The sequence below is a fragment of the Dendrobium catenatum genome, unplaced genomic scaffold, assembly GCF_001605985.2.
Source record: "Dendrobium catenatum unplaced genomic scaffold, ASM160598v2 fragScaff_scaffold_238, whole genome shotgun sequence".
NCBI classification, from domain to species: Eukaryota; Viridiplantae; Streptophyta; class Magnoliopsida; order Asparagales; family Orchidaceae; genus Dendrobium; species Dendrobium catenatum.
In genome coordinates this window covers 262,339-268,689 of record NW_021318700.1, presented here as the reverse complement: position 1 = coordinate 268,689, position 6,351 = coordinate 262,339, and the positions used below count along the sequence as shown (strand labels likewise).

General features: G+C 35.3%; 1 pseudogene; it reads left to right on the top strand.

Annotated features, from left to right (window-relative positions):
• Nucleotides 1-6,351, top strand: part of LOC110094073 — a 27,532-nt pseudogene that overhangs the window by 7,934 nt on the left and 13,247 nt on the right.

Genomic DNA, 6,351 nt, shown 5'->3' with positions numbered 1-6,351 from the left:
CCATCTTTGTGTTTTCTTTGAGATCAAGTGTGAGAGTGCTTTGGGAGAATGTTTGAGAGTTTGGAGAGAGATCTTGCAAGAGGAATTTGTGAAGGGTTCACAAGGTTGCCCAACGGTGAGGATCACTTTATAAGTTTTTTTTAATATCCTCCTTAATTCTTTGAAGTTTCTCAAGACAAGATCTTTAGAGAAGATCCAGTTCTCTACCGACACTAGGAAGATGTGAAAGGATGATGGTTCTCTATCGACACCTGAGGGTATAAAAGGATGACAGTTCTCTACCGATATCAGGAGGGTGTGAAAGGATGATGGTTCTTTACTGACACATGGAGAGTGTCAAAGGATGACGGTTCTCTGCTGACACTTGGAGAGTATGTAAGGATGATGGTACTTTGTCGCATTGGGGATTGGTGGAAGAGATATGTTTTGTAAAGGCTTCACCGCCTTACTGTGGGAGCAAAAGGAGAGTCACATTGGTAATAGTGTAATACCTGAAGAGGGAGTCTTTAAGGACTGGACATATGTCTAGTTTGATCGAAGTATTATAAATTTCTATATTTTTAATTTACAGCATTTTTATTTTTCTGCACGGTTTAATTTTTGTGGTTGAAAAGTTTTTAGTTTGATAAAAAAAATTAATTGTGCAAAAAGTATAAAATTGTTTTATATAAAATTTCCAAGATATTTTTTAAATTACCAATTCACCCCCTCCCCCCTCTTGGTTAGCATTGGGATAATTGCGTTAGGTCAAACAACCTATATAGACTTTTATAATGGTCTAGCATTACAACACTAGTTAACTTTTGCAAAATATATAGAATAGAGTGTTGTAATGACACTATTTGATGCCTGGTACTATAGCAACGTTGAGTAGCTCAAAAACTATTTTTTTTTAGATTATGCCAAAATTTGCTCCGGATCCTTTAAACTCATTTTAAAGCACATAGAACCACTTCCAAGCATTAAAAGACCTACAAGCATATGCAAATGGGTATATAATATGAATACAAATATTTTCCTTTTAAAATTCCCTTTTTTTACATTTTTTAGTTGTTACACCTTTTCTGGCGGTTAGGGAAGGCCCCTATACATGGGAATAAACTAAACCAAATGGTACAGTAGAGGAGGAAATGCTTTTATTATAAGGTAAAGCAAAGAATTTTGCAAACATGTAACCACTAAAATTAGTTATATCATGCGTTTGCAACTTTCTGAATGCTCATGTAGAAACTAAACATTTCAAATTCGAAGATGGCACATTATGTGAACACAAATGCCATAAAAAAAAAAGACTTAGATAGAAAGAAGAATAATTATTAATTGTTATATAAAATTTTAAACATTTTTAAAAAAACTATTTTGTGAAAATTTCATATAATTTCAAAAATGAATTGATTTTCTTTTTAGAGGTAATGAATTCCAGTTGGAGGCTGCTCTAATATCAAATATGTAAGATGTATATTATGTCTCCCTTATCGTTATGACTATAAGGCTCAATTGTTGGTGATCTCTACTAATAGAACTATAAATCCACTTAATCTTTAATCCACAACAATGCATAAAATTATTTTCAAGGGCTTCTTTACACATTATGCATGGTCATAAATTTAATTTAAAGCCTTTCTTAAACTGAGTTTAAGTCTAGCTTAAATACCTATCTAATATTAAAGTAGTAAGATTGAGAATTTAGAGTCTCTTTCTTCCTTAAGATAGTCATGATCATTGCGCATCTTTAATTTCCATCCTTCAGTCAACATCCATACATTGATCACTTTAAAATTGATATAAAAATATAAAACAAACATAGCTATAGGACAAAGTTGTATAGAATACACTCAGGCTCTTTCTATTGAAGAGGTCGACCCATGTATGGGTGTAAATGAGTTGAATCGATCTCAAGTCAACCCTAACATGAGCTTGATTAATTAATCAAGCACAAGCATAAATTTTAATCTATGCCTTGACCAGATCAGAAAGTTAGCTAAAAATTATTTGCACTGGTCTTTAAGGCTTCCTTGTCTTCAATGCTATGGGTAGAGGCACTGGATTAGGCCTTGGTTCTCTTCTTCTTGAGAGACTCATTGTGGACTATGGAAAGAAGTCAAAACTTGGGTTTACTATCTATCCCTTACCACAACTATGCACGTTTGTGGTTGAGCCTTACAATAGTGTCCTTTCCAAATATTCCCTTCTTGAACACAATGATGTGGCTATTATTCTAAAAAATGAAGCCATCTATAACATCTACAGTCGTTCAATTGACATTGAATGATCGCCCAACCTACACCAACTTGAACTTCCTTGTATCACAGGTGATTTCATCCCTTATCACCTCCCTAAGGTTTGATATGATGGCGACCTAAATGTGGATGTAACTGAGTTCCAAACCAACTTAGTGTAAGATTAAGTTCTCTAACTCTTATAAGAACTGGCAACATGTAAATAAATTCTCTAACTTTTACAAGAACTCGCATTATAAATTATGTAAAAGAAATCAATATGAAAACATGAATTTGCATAAATTTTAAATCCATAAGATCTTAACAAGATGATTTTCACAAGATTTTAATCGAAAGAAAACATACATTGATTTATATTGAAATCATTGAATTCTGAACTACGATTTCTCACTCTTTTTTACTTTCACTTTCTTCTTTTATGAGTTAATTCTCTATGGAACAATCTAACTCCCATAATGAGAGAGAGAGAGAGAGAGAGAGAGAGAGAGAGAGAGAGAGAGACAGAGAGATTGAGGACCAATAGTTATTTTCTATGGATTAGTTATAATAACCACTCATAGGAGTTATTTGATTAAACGGTTCATAAACGATTATTCAAATTATCTCTTCTTGACCAATATACTTTAAATATAAATAATTAAATTTTAATAATTCAAATATAAGAACCACTTAATATTTTATATAATTAAATATACTTAAATAATTATTGTGACGCCTTGAATAATTATTATATTTAATTATTTATACACTTAGTACAATATCCAAGAATCCACTTCATGCTTTCATCATATGATCTCGTAATCTCGGCTAAAAAAGCCTACCACGAGCAACTCTCCGTTGCTGAAATCACCAACAACTCCTTCGAACCATCCTTCATGATGGAAAAAATGTGATTCCTATCTTGGTAAATATATGGATTGTTGCTTGATGTATCATGGTGATGTGGTGCCTAAGGATGTTAATGTTGCGATAGCCACTATCAAAACTAAACGCCCTATCCAGTTTGTTGGCTCGTGCCCCACTAGATTTAAATGTAAAATCAACTACCAACCATTAATTGTTGTGCCTAACGACGATCTTGCCAAGGTGCAGAGGGCTATGTGCATTATCTCTAACTCGATTAGTGTCGTGAAGGTTTTGTCCATAATTGATCATAAGTTTGATTTAAGAAATGCTGAAGTAAATCTCCTACATACCTGCATTAGAAGTTAGAGAAAAAGAATAACAACAAAGACAATTTCAGGTAACGTCTTCATCATTAATCACCTATTTCATTGTTTACTACAATGCTCATTTATAGATTATGTGTATACACATGTAGGGCTTATATGCCATGTAGTTTGTTATAAATGAATGGTGATTAGGTGAGGTGTTTATTGTTGTCAGACAATGTAGGTGTGATAGTGGAGAGCTGTGCTAATACTTCCCCGCAAAGTGATGGGTCAGGTTGAACCGCCAATTTGGAGCGCAGTTGCTTAAATCTTTAGGTGGATAGCGGCTTGGTGGAGATATCCGCAAGTTAGTCCAAAGTGTTGATTAGAGTGAATCTGGTATGCTTAGCTTGAATGTGATCCTGGATGAAATGATGATCAATTTTAATGTATTTTGTTCGAGCATGAAACATCGGATTGTTCGTAATGGTTATAGTTGACATGTTGTCACATTAGAGTGTGGTTGGTGCATCTGTGGGAATGTTGAAGTTGTTTAATAATTGGCGAAGCCAAAGAATATATACAGTAGCAGCTGTAATAGCTCTGTACTTGGCTTCCGTTGAGGATCGATCCACTGTATGTTATTTCTTAATGCTCCAGGAGATAAGCTTGGATCCTAAGAAAGAATAGTAATCAGAGGTAGACTACCTAGTGACTGGATCACTTGCCCAATAGGCGTCTAACATGGACATGAGCTGAAGGTTGTCGGAGCATATGGGAAGACAAAAATGAGATGTTCCTTGGATGTAGCATCGTAACAGCCATTTTAGGTGATGGAATTGCGACTATTGTGGAGCATGCTTATGTTGGTATATAATATTTACCTAATGGGCTATGTTAGGTCTGGTGATTATGAGGTATTGAAGTAATCCTGTGAGTTTTTTGTAGATAAGATGAGGATTGTTAAGGATGGGATCATAGAAGTTATCTGTGATGGCTTTGGTGGAATTCAGATTGGAAATGGGTTTGCATTAAGTGAGGCCAGCTTGTTGAAGAATTGACTTGGCATAGTGAGTTTGAGAAAGGAAGTAGGAGATGGAGTGAGTTTGAATTTGAATATCGAGGAAGATGTGGGATGTTCCTAGGTATTTCATAGTGAATTACTGGCTGATTTGATGAATAAACCTTGAGACAGCTTCATGGTTATTACCAGTTAGTAAAATATCATCAACATAGATGAGAAGATTGTTAAGAGAGTTGCTAATTGCATGTTTTACATTCTTGCAACTTGTATTGTTTTAATGATTCCAAATATTATTGTTTTAAGTTTTGTTATCTCCTAACACTTTTTGGAAGATTTTTTTTTTGCTCTTTTGTGGACTAATATTTCATAAAATTCGAACTCCAGACTAATGAAGACTTCAAATCAAATTCAGCATGAGATAGTTTGTAAATTGAAGTTTGTATTTTTCTTTGAATTGAGTTTGAGAGGGAATGATTGTAATTGTGTAAATAAACACACACACACTTAAGGAGATCTTTAAAAATTATGCTGATCGTATGGGGCGAACATAATTCGTACGGGACGATCAAGTTAGTTATCTCCTCGGAAGAGCAATGGAACGAACATGAAGTGAAAAAAATTTTTCTAAGTCCTGATCATCTAGGACGAATTTTTTATTCATCCCAGTATGAAATTGGCTCTGGAAAAATTTTTTCCAGATGAAATTCATATTCATGGCAGGATGAAATGCTCTCTGGAAAATTTTCGTCCATACGAACTCCAATTCATCCTAGGATGAAATGCTCTCTGGAAAAATTTCATCCAGACAAACTCCAATTCGTCCCAAGATGAAATGACATCTGGAAAATTTTCGTTCAAACGAAATCCATATTCGTGCCAAGACAAAATGTCCTCTATAAAAATTTCGTCCGAACTCATATTAGTCCCAGGACGAAGTGCACTGGCTCTTAAAAATTTGGCAACATCCTGCAGTTTTCGGAACCGACCTATGGTATAACCGTTCGTACCGGACGAACCTTATTAGTACGGGACGATTAACATGTACGAAGTTAGTTCGTACCAATATACATTGGGTTCATTTCCAATTGAATTAATTAACATAGTCTGGGATGATCCACGATCGTACGGGACGATTCCCTGCTGATATACTTGAATTTTAGCAGTTTTTGGTTGGTTTTTTGTGTCTTTCCTATATAAAGTCCAATATAAACTGCCACTTAATCATTTTGACTTCTGATTTTTGTGCCTACTGAAAGGAAAGTCAAGGAGAGAGTGTGAGAGAGTGTTTGAAGGAGGATTCCTACTACTGGAGCTTGAAGGTTTCACTTGCTACTCAAAGGTAAGAGTCTCAACATGTGATTTTTGATTACTTCACTCTTTTCTCTCTTCCTTCTAGATTTCTTATAAAGAAGATCTGTCAAGGAGATCCGGATCTCTGCTGACACTTGGAGAGTGTGAACAGACGAAGGGTTCTCTACCCACACTAGGAGAGTGTGAAAGGAAGAAGGGTTCTCTGCCCATACTAGAAGAGTGTGAAAGGATGAAGGGTTCTCTACCTACACCGGGAGAGTGAAAGGATGGACAGTTCTCTGCTAACATTGAGAAGAGTGTAAAAGGACGACGGTTCTCTGCCACACCGGGTAGTGGCGGAAGAGAGTTTTGTAAAGGCTTCTCCGCCTTGCTGTGGCTGAAAAATGAGAGTCACTAGTGGTATTAGTGCAATACTCAGAGGGTGCCTCCGGGGAGTGGATGTAGGTCGTGTTTGATTGAACCACTATAAATCTCGTGTCTTTTATTTTTCTGCTACATTTATTTTTGTTTTACTGTTTCAAACTTGTGGTTGAAAAATCTTTTTCTATAAAATTCACTAAAGTTAAAATTCTCAATTTTAAAGTTTAAAAGAGGGTAAAATTTTTAATTGCCAATTCACCCCCCC